At 36.9% G+C, this 24,652-nt stretch overlaps 2 long non-coding RNA genes across 2 annotated transcripts; one reads left to right on the forward strand and one right to left on the reverse strand.

Moving 5' to 3' along the window:
- Nucleotides 1-244: 244 nt before the first annotated feature.
- Nucleotides 245-24,352, reverse strand: LOC112151733. The gene is made up of 2 exons (XR_002920179.2): nt 23,542-24,352; nt 245-948 (listed from the first exon to the last, which is right to left on the reverse strand). It is a non-coding gene; the product is annotated as an uncharacterized LOC112151733 (long non-coding RNA).
- On the forward strand, nt 10,384-16,795 carry LOC118598876. Its single transcript, XR_004948088.1, has 2 exons — nt 10,384-10,469; nt 15,964-16,795. It is a non-coding gene; the product is annotated as an uncharacterized LOC118598876 (long non-coding RNA).
- Nucleotides 24,353-24,652: the final 300 nt, after the last annotated feature.

The following is a 24,652-nucleotide window of genomic DNA, read 5'->3' on the forward strand; positions in this document are numbered from 1 at the left end:
GATTTTTTTACTCAAAAAAACATGAAAGGTGGTACATGAAAGCCCTTTTACACAGCAAAAAAATAATCTTAAAACTTGAGAAATCTTTTGTCTTGCAAGAAAAAACATATATAAATATGTTCTGAATAATCTTAGTTTTAAAAAAAATATGTCTTAGTGACCAGATCTGTTTTTTAAAATAAGAATTCTTGCAAGATCACTTTTTTTGCTCCATTGACTGTTTTCCTTTTTTTTTTTTTTTTTTACTTATTTTAAATAATTTGTTTTCAAATGTTAAAAATTTTTTACTTATTTTTAGAGGGCTGTTTTTACAGTGTTATAGTTTGGTCACTGATTTCCTAAAGTAAAAATCTAATAAATGTGAAAATTATGAAGACGATTTATGATTCCACTGGATTCTGATGATAACAACTTAGATGGTTTATAAAAAATGAATGTCACTTTGCTTTTTTCACATGAAAATGTGCTCTAACGCAATACCTTGTTTTTGCAATCTAGTGAGCTTCAATGCACACTAGTTTTTTTAGAAAACTCAGAGCGGACGGGAGCTCAGTCTGACTGGAAAAGACCATCCAAAAGCGGTTTCTGGTACTGGACCAGGGTCTGATCAGATGTATTCAGTATTCAGTGTCCCAGATTATCAGGCAAAATGAATTGTGACTCACTTTGAATAAAACCAAATGTGTCCAGTCTGATTATAACCTAAAGTAATGGTTTGGTTTTCTCCTCATCTTCTCAAAAACATGTTTTTTAGTTCTCCTTCTTTGTTCATGTGAAGTCGAAAACACAGATGATCCAAAGCAAAGCTGAAATGTTGAGAAGAATCTTTAGTACATCAAACAAATTAATCCATTAAACACAAAAGAAGGCTTTTATAAACACAAATAAAAACTGTGTGCCCGTTCAGGAGGAAGAGGGCAGTACCGAAGAGGGCGGAGCCACAGCAGCCTGCAGAGAAACATAAAACATGAACAGAACAAAAAACAGGAACCCAAGACAGGCTAAGAATATTTGATTGAAGTTTTGTCCTGAATCAGTCGGTGGTCTCTTGTATATGCTTCATACAATAACCACTAATGACATGCAGCCATTCAAACCTCCATATTATTTAGTTCTCTTGTAAACACAGGTATAAACCATAAAGAGATTGTACCATAATGTTTAGATTTTATCATTAAACAACCATGCACAGGTTGACAAAGGCATTAATTATTGCTTTGTTAAAAATCCCTCTAATATATATTTTTGACGATCTAATTGTCTTTGTATACCTGAAGTACTGCACGTTATCTTATAAATGTATTCTTTTCTTCAGATGTAAAACTTGTTTTATTTGCGTTACTGCTGTGGGACACAAAACAGATTAAGATTCATAGCTTTTAAATTCTGTAAGATTAAAATCAATTTTAGTTTTTTGAAACATGTTTTTTCCTCTTTTCTGTAAAAACTAGAAAAGTTTCTCCTAATAAATAAATAGGTAAAAGTACGTTCAGAAGATCGTCTCGCTCCATGTTGACAGCAGCCATGTTTGTTTACAGTAGAACTTCACTATTTTTTCTTCTATGGTCATTTCCGGTATTTGAGATAGTTCTGCATATGTCAAAATGATTTATTCCGATCAAACATGCCAGATGTTAGCTTTTATTATAGTCAGATACATTTATTCACATCTGTGTTGTGGGTGAGAACAACCCCGCCCCTCTTCCCATTGATGGGAAGATGGTAAAATGGCAGTGACTCCAAAATTTGCGATGTGATGTTTAAATTATGTTTAAATAAAATATATTTGTTAAAAAATGAGTTTTTTTTTAAATTGTGGTGTTTCCATTAGGAAAATTTAATATCTAAATTTGAATTTGCGAAATTTCAGAGTTAATGGAAACGTACCTAAAGTGGGAGAAATTTCATATGATTCGTCTGTTCTTGGCAGTGGACCTCACCTCTGGCACGTCTCGCATCCTCAGCTGTCCCCCAGCCTATCTGGATGAAGCCCATCTGCTACACTATTTAAACATGTAGTTTTAGAGTTAGATAAGATAATTCTTCTTTAACAGTTCTGGTATCGTCTGTCCTTCCTGGGATAGGATCTCTCCCTCATGTGGGAATCTCTAAGGTTTCTTCTTTTTTCCTGACTCAGGTTTTTTTTAGGAGTTTTTCCTTATCGGGAGTGAGGGTCTAAGGACAGGGATAACCAGTTTTATTTAGTCTGTTTTTAGCACATTGGGGCAATTGTTTTTCAGATATTGGGCTATCTAAATAAAATTGAATTGAATAGAAATAAAGAAATGATTATTAAAATGATCCAAAATCCTTTTGCTTCATCCTCTCAACAATAGAAACGCTTTATTAAAGATTCAAACAAAACTCACATCTCTCAGTATGTAAAGGTTCAATTTTAAGCATTTTATTTAAAAATCTAATAAAATTTGACTGAAATTCATTTTCATTATTATGGAAACAAAAATATAGATGTCATGTTCTAATAACAAGTGATAGTTTTAGATTTTATGACATTTTATTAAAATGGACCAACTTGTACTCAACATATTTTTTTTTGGTCATATTCTGATCTGAAATTATACATTTCTACTTATTATACTAAAGATAATGAAAAATAATTACGATTAGGCTCATAAAAACTCAAAAAATGCAATCTTTCAGCTTATAAATACAAAACATGCATATTTTTGGGCTGTATAACATTCAATATTAAATAATTCTATCTACCAGTTAGCTTTTTGACCTATTTTTATCTTTTTAAATGCTTGTGTGTAATTCTTTGCTTCTAGATTTTTTTTTTTTTGTTAAGTACAAATTTCTTGCTGAAACAGACAAAAAATTTTACTGGTTTTCTTCTTCAGATTTGTGCATTTTTCCTATTTTAGACTGCCTCTTTTTGCAGTGAACAGATTGTTGTTTTTTAGCTACAAACCTAAAACCTCCATGACGATGCAACACTAGGAGTAAAACTGGACACAAATACCAAAACGTTTATTATGCAATAGAGTAAAACTCATATGTTCGAACATAAAATGAAAATAGTAAACGGCAAAAGCTTTGTTCCAAACTGCAAGGGACACAAAGTACAAAAACATTACAAATCTATTAAAGTGTTAAATATTTTTTTTTTTAAAAACAAAATTGAAAATTTTAACTTAATTAAATATCTTGCTCGACAAATACATGTTTGGCATTTCTAACAAACCGTGCTAAGTGAAAATTCAATGAGTTATTTGCGGATAGACTTTCTCCCTCTGAACACGGCAGACACGGCTGCTCCAGCTCAAGATAATGGAGCAAACAAAAACCGTCCAGTGGAAACAATAATTATATTTTATTCTGTTGAGATTTGGATTAAAAGAAATGCCTGATACATTATTATTTTTGCATTAACCTTTGCAGACTGTGGACTTTTTCTGGGGACTCTAAATTCTGCCTCTTTATTTTGTTTGTGAACACAAACATACCTGCATAAAGGGACTACTTTTCATTAACATCCCTCCCCCAAAACTGTGGGTTTTAAAAGGGACAGAGAGTCTCCATTAGTGCAGCTGGATGATGGAGCTGCAGACTACAGTGTCAGCCAGTTAAACCAGCATTCCCCTCACTTTTATAGACCTTCCTTCTGTTTTCTATTGCTCACTGATTAGGATTAAACACTTAAACCAGTTGGTTTGTTTTCAAGAAAATTGAACAAAAACAATCAAACAGTTTTCTGGGTTCTTAATGTTAAAAAAAAGACTTTTTTTTTGCTTTTTTACAAAAACTTTTTAGAATTTTTGTGTTACTTATTTGATTCCATATTCAAGAACCTGCATTTATGAATGTGCACATGGCTCATCATGTTCACACTAGACAAGCAGGGAGGGGCTTCTCCTACTTTTTCTGTTTACTGGCGTGTGTCTGCTACCTTCAGTTGGAAGAGGCTTGCAAATCTTGCTCCAGAATTTTTCTTTTACAGCTCTATTCCAACATATGAAAAACTTGCTATCATATATTTCCGGTTGCACACAAACTGTAAATGGATTTCTTCTCGATTATCAATTTTCAAACAGTTGGTACCCCTGTGAATTAATAAGGACACCATCCATACATCACTAACAAATCTGAGTCCCTGATTGATCAAAGTTCAACTGGTTAAACACTCAATGGTCCAGCATTTTCAACATGGAGCCCAAAAATAAGTTGTAGAAATGACATGTAAATGTGAGTTTTTAACCCAAAATGCGCATTTCAGTTAGTGTAAAGATGAATTGATCTGACCAAGATCGATCTATCTGAGGCAGAATCAAATCATATTTAATAATAATAATACATTTTATTTATATGGTGCCATTCTTGGCACTCAAGGTCGCCTCACGGTACATAAGATAAATAAAAGCAAAAAAACACAACAATAAGTCAACAGTTAAAACAGTTAAATGTCAATTACTGAATGAACGGTGAAAAAAAATGACGTTTTCAGGTGTTTGGAGAACTGAGAAAGAGAGTCCATATTTGGTAGATTAGAGAGGAGGGAGATCCAGAGGGCTGAACTTTATTAAACTAAGATGTGAAGGGGTTTGACATGAATTCTTGTTTACTTGCTTATTTGTACACATTAATCTACTATATTTTATTCCAAGAAATACAAGGAATCTGGAAAACTTCCCCTGCACTGTTCAGTACCAGGTGTTTATCTCTGAGTCACTCTGGTGGAAGTTTTGGCTAAAGATGACCTGGATCGATTTTAGGTCAGTGAATCGGATCATTCAAAATCGAAAGCGAATCAAATCAGCAACAATAAATATCCAATCAAATTGTTGTTAAAATGAATCGTTACACACCTATTTATAAATCAGAGTTTTATGAAAATAAGCAGTCTAGAAATGTATTTGCTTTAAATTCCCAAAGCCAATCAAATCAATACATGTGTTCAACACTATAATGTAACCACCTTAGCAGAATCACTGTGTTCAGTCAGAAAGGAAATAACAAAATATATGTTTGGGTGAATAGTGAAACCAAAGCAAGAAGTCATAAACACACACACACACAAAACAAAGAAAGCAAAAAAAGAAAAAGACTAGATTTTTAAAAAGTAAATTACATAAAATCGATTAACTGATGTTTAATTATTTGGAGATGCTTGAAAATAACAGCTTTGTGTTGAAATCACTCAAAACAACACTTTCACAGCAAAACTCACAATTTTCTTTCTCTTTTGGAGTTTTTCCATCACAAATCAGCTTTTCTAGGGAGAATAAAAATTAATTTTGGATGTCTTGAGCAAATTATATTCAGATACAAGCTCACAAATAAGGAATAAACACAAGATTTTCACTAAAAGATTTAAAATATAGAGAAATATCAATCCTAAACAATCATTCATTTAATATTGTATACATATCTGACTCCCATCTCATTGAATATAACTTGGTCAGTGTTTTCTGTCCCGCAGTTCATCGTCGTTCCACTAGGGGCAGTTGAAGAGCGTTTCCTGCTCATTTCAAAATAGCTGCTTCCAGGAAATTATAAACACACTTTTGGCAGGAAACGTTTTTGCAAATTTTCATATAGAATAACGCATGTATTTTTATTCATTTTAATAAAAGACATGTCTGTATCGAAAGAATTTGAAACTTGTTGATAATTAAATCTTTATAACGCAGTTAAACCATGTTAGAAATGTGTGGATCAAATTTGAGACAGAGGATAAATATGGCACTTTTTTCCTGAACAATTATGTAAATATTTTTGCATCTTAAACTAACATTGTTGTTAGCTAAGCTTACAAAATAACTCATTAAAGTCATACTGTTGAACCTTTATTTTTCCAAGTAGGTCAATTGAGAAAAATGTCTTATTCACAATGATAACCTGAGTACTCATCATCAACATTACAATTTTGTTTTAGATTTCTTCAAAGGCTTTAAAAACATCTTAATTCCTCCCCCCCAAAAAATCACATTTCCTGTCAGTTCTTTGATGTTTTTGGCCATTACAGGATTAATTTCTACATCTTGGGATGAGTCTATGGAGGAGGAGCTGTCCTAATGAACCTGAGTTCATAATTCATCAGTGTGTCACCATTCTGTGCTGCCCAGCGTGAACAGGAGCTACATGAGCAACTGGGCTTAGTGGACAGTGATGCTAAAGCAATAAGAAAAAAAATCCTTTATAATAAAAAATAAGGTTAATTGAATTCACCAGATTTTATTCAGTGACTTTTAGGCTGAGAAACATTAAATGAGGCAAATTTGGGATATTTGAAAAATCCACCTGAACATTATTCTTTAGAAATGTGTGAAATCTGACTCCCAACCAATAGAAAAATATATTTTTTAACACTTAAAGGTGAAAACAGTGAAAGTGTTACTCCCATCATCTTTTGATCTGTTGTAAAAGTATTCCCAGGGGTCTTTAAGTTATGATTTTACAGTTTTTAGCCTAAAAGCAACAAACCTGTGTTGTTTTCCAGGTCATAGTTTCTGCAGAGCGGCAGTACTTCAATAGAAATTTGTCTCTCAGTTGATTGCGGGACTATTGGCACAGAGCAATGGAGTCCCACTTATCTGTGATTTGTTTATGCACACTTCCACTAGCTTACAGCCCCTTACACCACACAACTATAATTCATACCAAACGCTGCTTTGTGATATTTTTCTTATTTTTGTCAAAACAATATTAATAATAAAAGAAAGGTCACCTAATTTAATTTTTGCTCGTTTGATTTTTTTCCCCTCTTGGGGTTAATGCAAGACAGTGAGCCTTCAAGCCACAGAGACACAGAAACACCGCAGAACCAGCTGTCATACAGACATAGCCCTCAGGGTGAGATAGAAGCCCCCGTTACCGGGAAAATCTTTTAATAATCTCATGAACCCAGACATGGAGACATGATTACCAATGATTTTGTAGAACTCTTCACATAAATAAATCGTGTCTCTCAATATCATGTGTCTTCCATACATTGTAAATGAAATAAACACAGACACCACGTCATGTAGCTAATAACATTAGCTGGTAGCTCCTCCCAGACGCGGCCGCGGCGTCAAGCTTAGGAACACATTGTTTGACTCGCTGCGAGAAGCAAATTTGCCGTGCAGCAAAAGAGGGATGGGGCACGCGAGTTTTTGCGCAAATTGTGTTCGGAATCCAAATTCTTTCTTTACCCCTCCAGCTTCTCCGTACCCCAATTTATCTCTACGAACAGAGAGTCATGGAAAAATTATGTCTTTGAATTCAGACGTTACCAACTTCCAATGACATTATCAACAGTAGCCGGTCATCTACGTTAGCGTGTAGCTGTTAGCGCTTGGAAAACACATAACAACATCTGTTTTATAACTTGAACCTGTCATGCTTAAACATAAAGTCATTACTTACATTTATGTGTAAATTTCTGTGCTTCCGAGCGGCACAGCATGATACAGATCATCCTCCCGGCGGAGGGATATACAGCAGGGCTGCCACGATTAGTCGACTTATCGACGACTAATTTAATAGTCGATTAGTCGTTACTTTATATTATATGGAGTTAAAGTGTTGTAAAGTTGAAAGTTATAATGGTATTCTGCTAGCTTTTTGGACTATTTTGGCATTTATTAAGGTTTTTCAGGCTATTTTGGCATATAGCTAATATTTCGGCTACATGCTAGCTATTTTGGCTGATTTAGGATTTTTTCAGTTTTTGGGGCTATTTTGGAGTTTAGCTAATATTTCAGCTGCATGCTAGCTGTTTTGGCTAACTTAAGCTTTTTCAGTTTTTTAGGCTAATTTCGTATTTAACTAATATCTTAGCTAGCTATCAGCTTCAGCATTTTCAGCTATTAGCTTCAATGATTTCAGCTATCAATTCAGCTATCAGCACTAGAATCTTCAGTGGCCAAATTCAGCTTACAGTGTTCACACTGGCATTATCACAGGTAATGTTAGATATGTAATTTTTAGTTTATTTAAAGCTAATGATGGTTAAGATGCGGGCTTTACATCCAGTTTGTGCATGACCCAATTAGTCGATTAATCGAAAAAAATAATCGGTGATTAGTTGACTTTTAAAATAATTATTTGTGGCAGCACTAACACACAGCCTTAAGTTCTTAAGTCTTCCCCTTAAAAGCTCCAAATGCCCCAACAACTGGAGGGGTAGGAAGAGAAATTGGGCTCGGCCTAACATTTCCGGTGAGGCAGAAATGGAGAATAATACTGGAGCTATTCAGCCGTACAGATGTCTGCTCAGACAAGGAAAACAAAGGCGTACATGAATGTATTCGTCTAAAAAAATGGATAAATCCGGAACGTATTTTCTATGTCACAAAAAAACTCTTTTTCAATTAGAATTTTTTTCATCTGCTCCTGATTCACCCCCAAAAAATACTCAAAAATGTCACTTTAAACTTAATTTTCTTTATGTGTGTCCTCCATCATCAGAAAAATGTCACAAGAACATGTTAAAAACACCAAAAACGTGGATCTTTAAGGAGTTAATTTTAAGATTTTTATTGTAACAAGACATGGATTCTAAAAGTACAACATTTGGCCCTCTTTCTGTTGTTCCACCTTTTGTGTTCATAGACACCTTTGTGCTGAACTCATTTTAATTTAAACATCTTCCTATTAAAGCTCAAAATTAGTCCTCCAGAAGGAGTGGTTCATTCAGGCAATAATCTGCAGCCGTTTCCGAGTTTCCCCCCGCCGAGTGTCAGAGGTTCCATGTTTGAAGCATGTCAGGCAACAGTGAGCGTACAGTATGTTTTGTTCAGGTTTGGGGGCCGAACGCCCCCCGTGGTTCTCTGTCCTTTTGTCAAACTGCAGTCTCACATGAAAGGGATCAAACTTGACCCAGATATGGATGTGAAAAGGAAACACAGGTTACATTCAGGTTTCCCCCCCAAAAAAGCTGCACAAGTGTGTGTGTGTTTGTTTGCACGCCCCCTTCACAAGCTACACACACACACACAAAAAGGCAGAAAAATACAAGCACTCAACAACACAATAGAGTTTCCTCACAATGGTTTCTGAGTCTGGGAAATTAGAAAGTACAATGATGCACACAGCACACAATGGCCTAACAAAACGCTAATTTGTGTCCTCTTTTGCAGCATTTGTGCCGCCGCTCTGTCAGGGAGACACGCGCTGACAGATTATGTGTAGCTGTCATCTGCAGGCGAGCTCAGTTCAAACGTGACATCAGCTTTGTGAAGCGGGCAGGGTCACTGCATCAGCCGTGCCGCACACTCAACACGTCCTCTTTACGCTGACACACAACACAGAGCAGGTAGTGAGGGCAAAAATCAGATCCCGCTCTCATGACACGGCCCGTCTTCAAAACAGCTGGAACTCTGGGAATAATTACTTACACATGGAGGTTTGGCTGCCAGACAAACTCAACCTCACCGTGTTTTAATGTAAAAAAATGAAACATTTTTGACTGTTTTTTTTTTCTTCCATATTTAAATTTGAAAGAAATGCAATTTTTATGGAGGGCTGTGTAGCTGGAAAAAACATTTATTTTGACAGATAATTTAGCTTTTTTAATTATTCATTTCATGCTTGATTCAGCCACAGGACAGAAGTAGAAATTCTGTGGTTTGTGCCTTCAAGGCTCAATTATTTAAAAAACTAAGATAATGTCTTCTGTTACAAATAAAAGCTAAGAAAAATCATAAGAGATTTTTAAAATAGTTTTAACTAAAAAAGAGGTATTATTTGCTTTTTAATAATATTTAATTTATAACAAAGCCTTTTATCTGTTCAAGCAAAAGTCTTCAAATGTATTTTGAATGCACAAATTACACAATATGTAATGTCATTAAGATGTTTATGATTTACAGAAAAAATCTGAATCATTTACTGGGAAAATGTTCTAAAAATATGAAGAAGTGTTAGAGAAGACTCCACCTCTGCTCGGAAACTGATTTTATTTGTATTCAAATTTTCTTTGCAATAAAAAAACAACCTCTTATCATATGCTCCATATGATACTGCATGAAAATGTAAACATTAATAATAAAGCAGGAGGTTGGAAATGAATATATAGTGCGGATTTGCGCTGATGGAGGCGCGCGCACAGCCTTCCACATCTGTCCTTTTTCCTTCCTCTCTATGGGGAATAATGTGGGGATAATTTCAACTATAGTTCAAATAAAGCGGGGGGAGGAAGAGGAGGAGGGGGAGGATGCGGCTGGGTGGGGGTAAAGGGGGTGACGTCAGGTCCCATCAGGCTGGCGGACCTCCTATTGGACCAGAGGAGGCTTTTAAAGAGGTCGGGCTGCTGCGCTCCGGAGATCCGCGGATCTGCGAGGCTGATGCGGGAGAAGGAGCAGCGGAGCCGGCCACCAGGTGAGCGCGGAGGGAGGGAAGGAAGGAATAAGAGGGTAAAAGGGAGCAGAGGACGCGCGCGTGACTGTTCTCTCTCCTTCTCCTTAGATCTGTTTGGAGACGTGGCGCGTGGGGGGGATCCCGACCGGCTGCGCGTCAACAGGTAGGTGAGTCACGTCCGTGCGTAAAAAAGTGTGAAAATGCGCAAATGTCGGGGTGGCAAGAGTGCAGATCATCGTTGATCTGAGGGAGACAGGAATCAGACAGAAGAAAAAGTTGTGCACCTGCCTCCCCCGGGGGTGCAGAGCGCGCGCTGTACCCCCCACCGGTGGATTATCAGCTGTCCGCGCACCTCGCAGCCTGTTTGGGCTTCATGGGGTCAAATGACAACAGCTCAATGCTGAATCCCCCCCTCTCCCCTCCCGTGCGTGCGTCTCCTCTTCTAGTCTCCAGGATGCGCGTAATTTCACTTTGGATGCGTGATTTCATGCCGACGCGCTCCGAGCTGCATTGCAATTAATTTTCTGGAAGCAGCAGCTTTGCTGAAATTACAGTTTGTTTTATGAGGGCTGGCAGATTAGAGGTTTCAGCACCGGCGCCGCGGACAGCTCCTCACATCTGCCCGGCTGCCCCGCGGCAAGGAGAACCTGCCTCCTCCTCCTCCTCCTCTAATCCCAGTGGGTTCCTCCAGAATGTTACAGCTGATAAGTGAAGCTCCACCAAAGGTGTGAAGATGCATGTCATTAATTTTTTTTTTTGCCCCAGTTTCTGATTGGCCCATGTCAGAGACAGGCAGCAGGAGCTGGAGCTCAGCCAGGCCTTCATGTTTACCCTCCTCCTCCTCATGTACACCACAAAAAAGGGGCAGACTCACAATCTCCACACACATGCACGCACACATGCCCCCGCCAAATGGTGTGACACAGCACCCACAATCTGTACCACGAGAGAAATTCAGTGCTAACAGGTGTTCAAACAGGCCGCTTGGTACATTCTTCCAATTATTGCAATTAGATGCTGCCTGGTTACCACTCCATAATGTACAACTGCTGCTGTGGAGTGTTTGTGTGTCAGGCAGACAGACTCAGACAGAGGAGAGCAGCAGGAAGGGGCATAAAAGAGAAGATTTCTTCACGTCTGCAGTCATTATCAGCTCCAGCAGATTGACGAGAAACTGGAGGCAGCAGTGTTTGATATTTGGAATAAATGCATCATAAAAATAAACAGCAATAGTTTTGTTAAGACATCATTTTTTGTGCCTCCTAAATTCTGCTTCTGAAATAATGCTATTAAAAGGAGAAAATCTGCATAACTGAAAAGGTCAAACTATCACGTTTGACATTTTTCCTTCAAAAAAACGACTCCAATAGTAATCAAAGGAGTTCTTGCAGGCCTCTGTGAGCTCACGTTTGATTTTCCTGCTGCTCGAGGGTCGAATCCAAGAAGGGGGCTCGTATTTGTGGGGTTTTTTTCATCACCGACGAGGTGACGTCTTGATTTGCGGAGTGATTGAGCTGTCATACTTTACAGTGAGTTCAGGGTAATCACAGCGCTGCTTTCTTATCAGGGCGAGGAGCGAAGATAACAGGGTGCCATAAAGCGTCTGCGCGCGCCCGTGAGCGCAGATGTGTGTTTGTGGCAGCTGTCGGCCTTGTTTGAACTGCAGTCACAATCAGCGGCGGTGGCAGCCAAGCGTGCGCTCGTGACAGCGCCCGCACCTCCTGCTTCTCCAGTCTTCTCCACCCTTTCCTCCCTTCTGCTGCTGCTCTGTCTCGGTCCCGCCCGACTGCTCCACGTTTGCGTTACTTCCAGAACAGACGAGCCCTGATCTGCATTGATTCTCTCTGGTGAACTTTGAAAGAATTTTGGATGTCTTGAAAAGTCTGGCATTGAAAGGCGTGAAAATGCTCCTCAGGTGAGCCAGAGCGGCTCCTCTCCAGCAAATATGCATCAATTATTCTTTAGGAGGAAAGTAGTAAAGCTTCACTAGGAAAAAACTGAGCAGAAAATGAAAAATTGTTTGGATTTTTACAAATACAATAGATATGACGTTAGTTTCTAAACTGTGTTTATTAAAGGTTGACCTGATGAAAGAGATGAGAATGATGTTGCTGATGAAGAAGGAAAAACATTTTTGGAAGCATTTGCCTTAAGCAAAAGGATCATACGCATTTGTGAGAAAGAATCAAAAAAAGAGCGTTACTACACACGGTTTAAACCCTGCAGTTGCAAATTTATAATCAAAATTTTAAGAATAATAAACATATAAATTATAGTTGTTTAAAATTCTAACCACGTTAGAGTTTAAAATGTGAAATGTTTGCAGATTTCAATATTTAGATGGCAGCAAAAAACTGAATTTTATCATTTGTGCAACAATTTAGACTTTAAAAAAAATAAACAAGTAATGATATAAATCAATTTAAAGACTCAAAAACATTATATTTTAGTTAGAATATATCTTTAAAGTTACAGCTTACTGCATAGATTCTTTACTGAGTGTAACCTTAGATAACACTTTGCGTTCAGAAAAACAACAGGAGGCTGAAGCAAAGTGTCTTAAAACAAAAATCTATAAAGATTATAAACATATTCTTGTATGTTATTTAATAAAACGAAACATTTCTGTACCTCCAGTAATGAATTTGTACATAAAGTAATCCATATAGTTTATTGGTTATACTTTACCTCCTAAATAGACATTGATTTAAAAATACAAACTGCTCGAGTCGTTATTGTAAAAAAAGCCACAACAGTAATTTTCTTATTTCAAATCTTAGACGCTTGAGACATAAAGTGAAGAATAAAATTGGCCATTTTCTGCAAGTCAATAAATCCCAATCTACTCCTCGCATCATGTCAGGAGCTGAACATCCACACATCTAAGCTGGTCTGTGAGGTAAAAAGATTGTATTTTGCTTTACGTAAACATTTGTCGTTTTTTTTGTCAAACGAACGACAGCTCAAACGCTTTTTTTTAAGACAAATACAGTCAATCCCTGAGATTTCTGGGACTAAGGATCCAGTAGATTGTGTTTGGATTTTTCTATGCTATAATTGTCCATTTTTATAGTTTATGTCTAACAATGCAACTAGAAAACAATTATAAATACAAAACGTGTATTTTTTTTTTCCAAATATAAAACTAAACCAGAGACTGGGTTGAAGATAATGATGAAAAACCATGTTAAAAGTTCAGCTTTGACGTGTTTACTTAGTGTTTTATTACGATTTTCTGAAATTATCTGTAACTTGCTGTAAAAAAAAAAAAAAAAAAAAAAGGGCATTTGTGTCCATAAAGTCCATGCTTGCATGTCTTAGTAGAATACAAACTGGTACTAGAGCGCACAAACTTTAAGTTTTCCCGAAAGAGCTCAGAAAAAAATACAACAGGAACCTGTTCTAGGAAAATGGGAGTTCAATCAGAAGGACGTTTGAGACACTGAGAGTCAGTTTTGAGTGCAGAAGCTTTGCAGCGTCTTTGTTCTGCTTCTGCAGATGAGAACTTTCAGATGATTTTTTATGGAGCAGGTTGGTGACAGAAAAAACATAAATCTGTTTATAAAAAATGAATGATGTAAATAAAGGAAAAATGGGTTCAGAGAAAAAGACAGTGTCTTTTTAATGGAAAGAGGACATCTGCCATACAGTTGTAGATATCTCTCATGTTAATTTTACTCTAAAATACATGAAAATGTATATATAATTCAATATTTGGAAGGATATTTACGTTTTTATGACATTCCAGGAAGTTTCAAACAATTTTAAGTGAAGTGCTCAAATAGATAAATAAAATCCCATAACTGCAACTTTGGGTCAACTAGCTATGCTAAGATGCTAATTTGAAGCTGAATTTGAAGCTAATTTCAGTTATAAACTGTTCTGCAAATTTATATATATATATACATATATATATATATATATATAAATAGAACTAAAAGCCAAACATTTTTCACAAGCCACTTTAAGATGCTAAGTAGCTTTAGCTGAAGGGCTAATCTGGCTAATTTGACTGTCATTAAACTCTGTATATAAATATATAAATTTGGACCATAGCATAAAAATACATGACGGACACATTTACATATATATATATATATATATATATATATATATATATATATATATATATATATAAGAAGAATATCCTTCAAATGGTTAAGTTAAGTTTCCATTTGGACAGATTAGCAACTCTTGCTAGCATAATTAGCACAGCGTGTTTAAGATAGCTGTTGTTAGCGATCCATTTAGTTCTACGTAAAGTTGTAAATGCAAACATTTAAAAAATATATTTACTGTTAAAAAGTTTAAAGTAACAAGTAAATGTATTTTTTTAACCTTTTTCTGATGTTCAACCGAGATTTCATGTTAGCCAAAATCTGTTGATGTACCTTATTAAGCAGATTAAAAATACGTGTTTTTTGTAAAAACTGCTGGAAAAAACACTTTTAACTAGTTAAATGTTGCTTTCAGTATATTGGCAGAAATTTTAAGATGAAAAGCAGTTTTCTAATTATGCTTTTTTAAAGTTTTGGATCCTACCTGTGATTCTCCTCACTAATGTTGCCAAGTTTTGTGGTAAAGAAATTTACTGATTAAAAGTTGGAGCTTTTGCAAGTAAATATGCACAAATAATCAAAACCACTATTTATTCATTTATTTATTCCAGGAGAGTCTTTTAATTTCTTTTGTCAAATTTTATCGTCAAACTGATAGGAAAAAAAATTAATTGATCTTTTCCTGACAGATGGTTCAATATCTCAATTGTGACTGTCTGAAAACACACTGTGTAAATAAAAACGGGGGGAAAACTGAAAAATGAAACAGACTAATAAGCCTGTTTCCTGTTATCTCTTTGGAGGAGAGCTGCGGTGGACTGACTTCAGCTGATAACTCCGTTTGTGGACCTCCTTCCTCCGCACTATCTGCTCTGACATTTTCTTTCTTTCTTTTTGATTAGAAAAATGTAAACAAATTATTTTAAAAATGTAAGAAAAAAAGATTTCCATGTTGCATCCTCATCATCATTGATGCCTCAAAGTCTTATGTCAGCATTAAAGCAAAACGAATTAACAAAATATGAAAGTTTGTCACATAATCTTCTACTATTCACTTAAAAAATGAACGTTTTAAGGAAATTCTACTGTCATTTTTGAATGTCTTTTCAATTTAAAAGAGTTTAGTGAGAACTGTAAAATTCCTTACTAATTTTCCAGCTAATGCAACACAATCGCATCCCTTCAAGGTTATCACGCGCTTTCTTGGTGTAACATTTGCACAGAGCGGCAGCACTTTCTGCTGCTGTATGTGCAAAACGATCCTAATACAAACAACGCAGATTGTTGCTTCATTTCCATTTGAATGCCTCAAACCTGACTCGCTGCACACATGCAGAACGCCAGAGCAGAGCAGCTCTTACAATCTCAGATGTCGTAATTGGTAGCCATTCACACGGCTGTATCAGAGAGGAATTTAAAAGCCAAATCTCACAGAGCAGCACGCATAATTGTTCATGTTTGATTGCATTTAAATGCTCACATTTCGATTGGGCTTTTCAGTCTATAGAAAGTGAAACAGCGCTGACAATTATGCATTTCTGTGTGCAGACTATTTTTGTGTGAATGACTACTGCGGTTAACTGTTCGTGTTTTTCACTCCAAGGTCGGTGCAGCCACTTTTTCTGCAAGGAGCGAAACACTTCCTCATCCACCTGCGCACTGTGAGTAACTGTCAGCATGTCGGCCATCTGCCGAATCGCTTTTTTCCTCTATTGTGGAGTGTTTGGAGTCGGCCTACGTAATCTTTTTCTGATTCTGAGACCTTCCTCTGTACTATCTTCACGTGTGAAGTCTGCTACAAGTGTGCATGCAAGTGTGAAACCCAACATGCCCCGACTGCTTCGCTGTGCGCTCTTTTCTCATTCTTCCCGTTTGGTGAGTGTGCACGGCCCACTTCCTAAGTTTGTGTGTCTGTGTTTATAATCCAAGGCCATTCAATAGCACCACGTGGATCCATCCCATATCCTGGTTGTCATGGCTACAGAGGCCACTTATCACAGAGGGTCCAGCTAGATCAAACAGGTGTGCATCCTGACTATTTCTCTCCCCGACAACTGTTGCTAGGAACCTTTGTGGCACACAATGCACAGGTGCTTGTCACCGCCGGGGAAAATCAGCGGGAGCGCAAAAACAGCGCCTAGATTTCCCAGTGTGAACGGGTGTGTGCGTTTACGCGTGAGGTTTTCCGCTTGAAGTCCTTCTGAGAAACAGTGTGAGGTCTTCTTCTTCTTCTGAGAGGATCTTTTTTGTGAGATAAAAGATAATCTCGGGGGTCATCTCCACTTCTGGGGGAGATGTTCAGCCTGGAAAATGAAGTAAATATTTGTGTTTTAAACATTTTGGCTCTTTCAGTTTTCTTTTTCCAGCAAACGGACAACAACGTAGAAATATCGGGTTTAGTGAATGACCACACCTTGGTGCTTTGTACAAAAAAATTAGGAAAAAGTTTAATAAAAGCAAAATAGTTTTAAAAAAATGTGCAAATTTGGATGTCATTTGGGTTCTAACTTCACAGTTTTCAATGTTAATTGTATTTAATACATTTTTAAAATGGAAATCTTTCACCAAAAAATCTTTTTATTATTTCCTTTATAAGCTGCACTGCTCAAATTATAATGTAATTAATATTTTAATTATAAATCGTCAACAAAAGCATATTTTGAAAGCCTTTTTTCATATTAAAAGAAAAAATAATGGAGCATTTGAGACCATGTATCACAACTTATCCCAAGACTGTACCAGAACTAGTTTTTCCTTGTTTTTTTTTAGAGTATGACTTATGTAGACCTACTCAAAGAGGCTCAGTGAGCTGTGCTGCTAACTAGCGGTCTGAGGTTTAGGTAAAAAACAAGTTAAACATTAAAGGAAGCTCATAAATAATTATATAAATATCGTCATTATTTTAAATCGAGGGGGTGGGAAAACTACAGCCCTAGGGCCACATGTTAAACTCCTTAATCTGCCCCCCCCCAAATTGGAATAAATGATTTTTTTCTTTCCCTGTAGTTCAGGTGTCCCCTCACAGATGGCGCACCACAAATAAATTCACGTTTGTTTAGGCGCAGAAAGTTATTCTGCATCCATGTAGTGTTTGAAGATTTGTTGTTTTCCTGATAATCATGTGTGATTTCCAATTATTATTAGGATTATTCCAACACCACATGAACCTGAAATTGGCACTAAAATGAGAACAGAAACCACAGTTTTGAAGTAAAAACTCCAAAATGTTCAGATGAAGGCGTGTTTTTGACCAGATCCCGTGTTATTTCTTCTCTTTACAAAGGTGAATTACCAAAACACGGCACAAATCTGCTCCTGGTCCGGCCCTTCTGTCAAATTTTAGAACTTTTTGTGGCCTAAGAGTAAGAAAGTTTGCCCATCCCTGGACTAGGTAAATGCACATAAATGTGTATTTTGGGTCTTTGAGTCTTGTGTTTGAGCTTCACAATGCAAGTTTTGAAGTCTGCTTTTAGGCTCTAGGTATGACGATACATTCACACCGCCTGCGTCGACTTATGTTTCAGCTGCTACTTTCAATGAGAAGACAATGTAAGCTCATGTCAACCCGAATTTTGGGCCTCCGCCTTTAAAACTCTCACATTCATGTGTTGCTATGCAAGCTCTGAAGTCCAGTTGTGGACTCGATGTACAACTGGGTGCTCATTGATCGCGTGCTGGAAGTTCAACCGGTTAAACTTTTTGACTGCTGAATACCAAAAAAGCTGAACTGTGACCAATGACTCAGATCTAGATCAATTCATAACATGGAAGTGCCAACCCCTGTAAACATGATCCCAAAGGAGACGTAGATTTTTGCCTTTTTTCTTTGCCGGAATTAAATGACATAAAATCTTTTATGTTTTCTAATACTTGTGCTATGCTCGTAAACTGGGAAAGAATATTCCAGTGAACTGCAATTACTTTTTCTTTACTTGAGTTGCCATTCGATGAATGTTACAAACTCCTTGTCAAATTGTATTTGAAATAATCCTGGCAGTTACATCAATGTTGTGCTAGATTCCTACTTTTTAGTTTAGTTTCCAGTTTTTACAAAGTTTTTACATATATTTTTTCCATTTCTGATTTCATTTGTTTTAAACGTAAACAGAGAGGATGGGGAGGGGAAGGGGAAGGGGGACGGAGTTACTCTGCACAACGGTCCCACCCACAACTCAATGGTGAAATCTAATAAACCACTGCAGCTGTCCTAGAAAACGACAGTTTTTATGTTGGTTCAAAACATCATAATCATAATTAAAAGACAACAAGGAATACTTTTAAAATAGAGAAAAAGATGATCCGAGTGGGACTTTAAACAATAAGATCTATTTCAAAACTTTCGTTGGGTTTTATTTGTTGTTGAAAAGTGTGGGTGTTGAGCGTGTTGTTGCTTGGAGACAAAAATTAACACAAATTGCAAACATTTTGTTTCTGATACTGTTGAATTCCACCAAAAACTAATTGGTATCTAATATAAAATGAGACATATATGTAAAAAAAAGAAAGAAAAAAACAGCAAGAACAAGATGTTGCTGTTGGATAAATTAATGTGTAGTCAAAATCATTGACTGTACATGAAAACTGGACTGAGTGAGTGTGACTTCCTCCATAGAAAACGGTTCGACTCTGGCTCAGACAAAATTCGGTTAATTCAGTTTTCTATAAAAGGGGACGTTGCCATGTTAAGCAAGAAATTGCCAGTAAGGAGTGATTGGTGTGAGTTTCTATGGCAACCAATCAGGAACGAGCTCATTGGAAGGCCACACCCCTACCACATGACAGCAGGTTACATTAAATTGGTCAAACTTTCCAAATGTTCAACGTTTTATTGAAGCATTTCATTGGTCCGTTATGAACTTAAGTAACTTGCAATACAGAAAAATTATTGTCACAAATATGATTATTAGAAACGTGTTTAAACAAATAGAATAGCAGTTTATTTTTCAATAGAGGTCTAAGGTTGTGTCCGAATTCCCCCCTAATCACTACATAGTGCATTCACCATTTTCTAGTGCTGTCCAAATCTACTAATTCCAAAATCGAGTGCACTCGAAATTTCCCAGAAGTCTTTGCAAAAAACTAGCGTACATCGATGCTCACTAGATTTGTGACACAATGTTTAAATTTAATATTTGAATAAACAATCTACATTTTCACCATCAGAACACAGTGGAGTCATAAATAAACGCCGTGAAATGTTTGTATTTATTCGATTTTCACTTTGTGAAATCGGTGATGTCAAATCTGATGTTTAGAAAAACGAAAGAAAAGTAGTGAGCATCGTGTCTGAATTACCTTTAAAATCCAGGGCACTATATAGTTCCACACTATATAGTTTTTTTAGTAGTTAGGGGTTAAAGGGGAAATTCAGACATAACCAACATGTGATTTTGGCTTCTCTGGAGGGGGTCACTCAGTCCAGTTCTCGTATACAGTCAAAATATTTTGATTAAATCTTTATCTTGTTTGAGCTGATAAGGCATGTTTGTAAAAATGTAAAACAATGAGTCTGAAGGTAAGAGAGAATCCAAACTTGTTGAACCTTCTGCTCCTTTTGTTGTCCACCCTCACCCTTCACCTCCCTCCCCAGTATTCTGCTCCTCCCCCCTGTGACCCATGAATGCACCTGCTCTCCTGCTCGTCTCTCCATCTTCAGCCTGCGTCCTCAGAGGCGCCCCGCTGTCGATACCTACAATTTTCCTCCCTGTCTGTCTAATAAACCTGAAAGGACAAACATAAGCTCTCCCCGGAGTACCTCTTAAACTCCCCTCCCTCCCCAAGGCGTTCACCAGCAGCCCGTCCTCAACATTAAACCCCCGCCTTTTCCTCATTTGGTTTCTCCCCGTTTGCTTTCCATATCGCCTCCTCTGATAATATTTACGGGGTAATTAATATTGACAGGAAGCACTTGGTCCTGCTCAGTCGGCTGTCGACTCTACAAGCATCCTCATAAATCCATATTGACAAGTGGCTTGCAGTCGTAGTTGCCCTTCACATGTTTCTAAGTTTATTTCTGTGTACACAATTACTGCACGCTGACAGGATTTAAACTCGCCTCGGGTGCGTTTACACCTGCGCCTGATCTGATTTGGCCCAATCCTGTTATGTGATGTGGTTTGGTTGTATTGGTGGCAACATAACAGACTCCAACGGGAAGTGGGAAGCCAAATGCAATTTTTTAATCAAAAAGATTTCCCCCCTGCTCTTGGAGTGAGATCTTCCCCTTTCCCGTATGCTGCTCATTTCAGCTTTAATCCCCACATAACACCTCTTTTTCTTCCTCTCACTCCCCCCTTTTTATCTCCTCTTCCTCGCACCTCTCTTGCAGCACTTTCCTCCCACCTCCTCCTCGTCTCCTAACCTAATAACCTCTGTTCTCCGAGGCTCCCCTCATCACCTCACCCCGCCTCAAATCCTCTCCCCGCCTGGCCTGACACCCCTCGCGTCTTCTCGTTGCCCCCCCGCGGCGAGCCCTCGGTTGAGGCCGCTGTGATGCTCTCGCGGTGAGAGGTCATCTGTCCGACCGGAGATCACAGAGTCTTTGATTCGCTCCTGAACAGGCTTGCTGGAGGCGTACATCGAAACTCAAAATGTTTGTTGCAGATTTCTTTCCCAAAAAGCTGCTCTTTTAATTGTGTGAATGCTTAGGAAGTCATTAGTAAGCATTCACACAATCGGGATTCTGCTCCTTTCCGTACGTTTTTCAGCACGCAAAAATCTTGGTATCAAAACATTGAGCTTGTTCAGGTCATTATTGCCATTCATAAACTGTATCGTTTTTGAAATATTGAGCAAAATACTCCCCATAGGAAATTAATGAGAAAGTCTTCAAATTTCAAAATTGTGAATAGATTGGCAATAAGCCGTTAAATATAAATGGCTTTTTTTTTTTTTTTTTTTGTTTTATAGTAATTTAAAAAAAAAAAATGTTAGTTTAACTAATACTTTAGCAGCATGCTAACCTTTTTGGCTAATTTGTCATCGACTAAGGTTTTTATAGGCAAATTTTGAGTTTAGCTTCTATTTTAGCAACAGGCTAATGTTTTTGACTAATTTAGTTTACTGAGGTATTTTAGGCTATTTTGTTGTTTAGCTTGTATTGAAGCGATAAGCTAGCTTTTTTGGCTAATTTGGCATCTACTGAGTTTTTTGGGGGGCTAATTTAGCAACATGCTAAATATTTTTTTTTACAAAATTGGCAATTATTAGGGATTTGTAGCAATTTTGCTAAACATTTTTACAGAAATGTAGTTCAACTTCAATGCCCTTTCATAGTTCTCAAAAAAAATTTCCAGTTTTTCTGAAAATTTAACATTATGTAAATTGCTTTTGCATTTTCAGCAAATCCCTTCAGCAATGAAAGTAAATTGTGTCACCATTTTCAGCAAAAAGCTTTAGCATCTTCAGCGCATACTTCAGCAAAAAATATTCACACTAGCATTATTGCAGGTGATGCAATTTGTCTAGTTTTATATTAAAATTCAATAATTATTGTGCTTTACATGATTCACACAAAAGTGATTCTCCTGCTCCTTTCTTTGTGTTTTTTGGCACGCAAGAACTCAATCACACTTGATGTCAGATATCAAAACGCTCAGGTCGTTCAGGGCATTGCTGCTTTTTGTTTTCATAAACTTCCTAGTTTTTGACATATTGAGCAAAATATGTCCCATAGAAATGAATGAGAAATTGATAGAATCCTTCAAAAATTCTGTGCACTTGGAAACTTGTGAATTTCTGTATCTACTTCCAGCTAGAGACATCAATCAAACTTTAAAATGTTCAGCAACTATTACGTTTTTTTTAAGGAAATTTGGAGTTTAGCTTTTATTTTAGCAACACGCTAGCTGTTTTTCGCTAATTTAGACAAAATACTAAAATATTGGCAAAATTAGAAATTTTTCCAGTTTTTCGGCTAATTTGGAGATTAGCTAATATTTTAATAATGTGGTAGCTGTTTTGGAAAAATTAGACATTTTCCTTTTTGTTTGTTTTTAGCTAATTTGGCATTTAGGTAATATTTTAGCAAGCTTTCAGCTTTAGCATTTTCGACTATCAGCTTCAGCATTTTTAGCTATTAGTTTCAGCATCTTCAGAAGCCACATTCAGCTAAGTGTTCACACTAGCATTATCGCAGGTAATGCCACATATATAGTGTAACCTTTATAATTAACAAAAAATCTAGCAACCCTTTGATAAAGTCACACAGATGGTTCAAACTAAACGGAATAAGTGCTATGTTGTTTGACTCACTGGTCACGCCCCTTTTCTCCTTCAGAATCTACTGGAATTTACGTTGGTCGTGTTAACGATTGAAAAAATTACAGTACGTTAAAGATTTTGTGTTTAAGCGACACCGATGACGCCTCAGGTGTTAAAGGGTTAAAACTTATTAAAACAAAACCACTAATGAAACTTTTCTCTCACTGAACACAACTATTAACATCTTTCTTTCAAATGAAACAGCACTTTGCTTTTCTTGCCGACTCAATCCTCTTAACAAAGTATTTATAAGTAATTAATTAGGATGGATAAACTCAAATGCGCTGGGTTTCATGTCGACATCAAGTTAAGTGCTTGATGCATCTGAGTTGCATCGGCGAAGCTGCACTCCAAGCGCTTCTGACAGATTCGATTCAGACAAACGTGGACGCAGTCATTAGCGGCACTTCATTCACAGTGTGCTCACTGGTTTATTTATCTGTTGTGGCGTTCCAGTCTGATTAATTGGTTTATGGTTTTAAATTGCTGCTGGCAGAGAGCTGCAGATCAGGAATCCTCTCACCAAACTCCCATGAACACTTTGTGGTTGGAGAGTGAAAACAAGCTTTCTCTGTTTTTAAATAACAGGAGGACAACTTTGTGTGCCATACGATTATTTAAATATGTTTAAATTCAATTTCTTAAGAAGAAACGTATTATTAATTTAACATTCACTTCAGTTGAACTATTTAGTGAATTTTTCTCTTGTTCATCACCAAATTATAAAGGAAACCACCATCCAATTTAATGACATGGGGCTTAGGTGCAACCATATTCATGTAAATTTACATTTTTGCATCAAGTTATTGTATTTTCACTTAATGAAGTTATACAATTGCTTGCTGTGAGTTTGCAGGATTTATGATGTTGGGTCACATTTGCTACCATGCATGTAATACAATACCTGTAATACAAATACCTGTAATACAAAAACAATCCATCTATCCATCCGTTTTCTAAACTGGAAGCAGCTACTGAAGGAAGATGGTGGGGTACACCCCGGATGGTTCACCGGTCCATTTCAGATATGCAATTACAGCATTTAGCTAAAAAAAAAAAGAAAACTAGTATTGAGCAGGTATTTACTAATTTTGCCCCCAAAAACCTTCAAATTTTGGTTCAGTGTTCCACAACAGGGACATCTAGTGCCCAAATCAACTAAAAGATCTGACGAACGTGACTATATTCCAAACTCTGTTTAAAAAAAAAAGAGAAAAATATTAAAATAAAAACAATACAACTTTATAATTGACATTATTTTTTACAATTACACAAATATAACCTAACTATGTCAACTAGGTAATGATAAATCCAGCATCGAACAGCTTCTTTCTGTACTGAGAAGTTCACAGCAGCGGCGGACATCTTTTCTGCTGCAGCGTTTAAACTATGGGTGTGTATTGGCATGAGGTAATACGGTACATATCGCAATATGCATCTTATTTTACTTTATGTATAGTCTTAGGATATACTGTGATATGTATCGTATCATGATACGGTACATATCGTGATATTTCCTAAGACCATACAAGAACAATTTTTCACGATCTTTTTTAAGTTGAAGCTCCATCTATGACCCACTGCGCAGCTGCATTGCTGCATTTGTTTTTATCTGGGCCTGCAACAAAATGCCACAATTTTTATATGATATTGGGTGCAGCGTGGCAGAGTTGTGGTTCGATACCCATCCCAAGTAAAAACAAAGAAGTGCATGTCTCATAGCAACCCACAAGTCCTCTAACACTAAGCTTGTCTCGGAAGCTTCTGTTGTTGTTTTGGTTGTGGAGCTGCTCAAAGAGACTCAGTGTGCTGTGCTGCCAACTAGTGGTTGGGGGTTTAGATGTAAACAAAAATAAGATGCTGAAGGACGCTCATAAATAACTGATTGACTAACATCTTGTCAGCATTTTAAACGTGTGTGTGAATAGAACTGTGACTTGTTCAGTCTTTTATAACCTATTTACCATTTTTACTGTGTAGTTAGACAAGTTCTTATTAAAACAAAATACTACTTTGAAAAAAAAAATGTA

Source organism: Oryzias melastigma, linkage group LG6, assembly GCF_002922805.2.
Source record: "Oryzias melastigma strain HK-1 linkage group LG6, ASM292280v2, whole genome shotgun sequence".
NCBI lineage: Eukaryota > Metazoa > Chordata > Actinopteri > Beloniformes > Adrianichthyidae > Oryzias > Oryzias melastigma.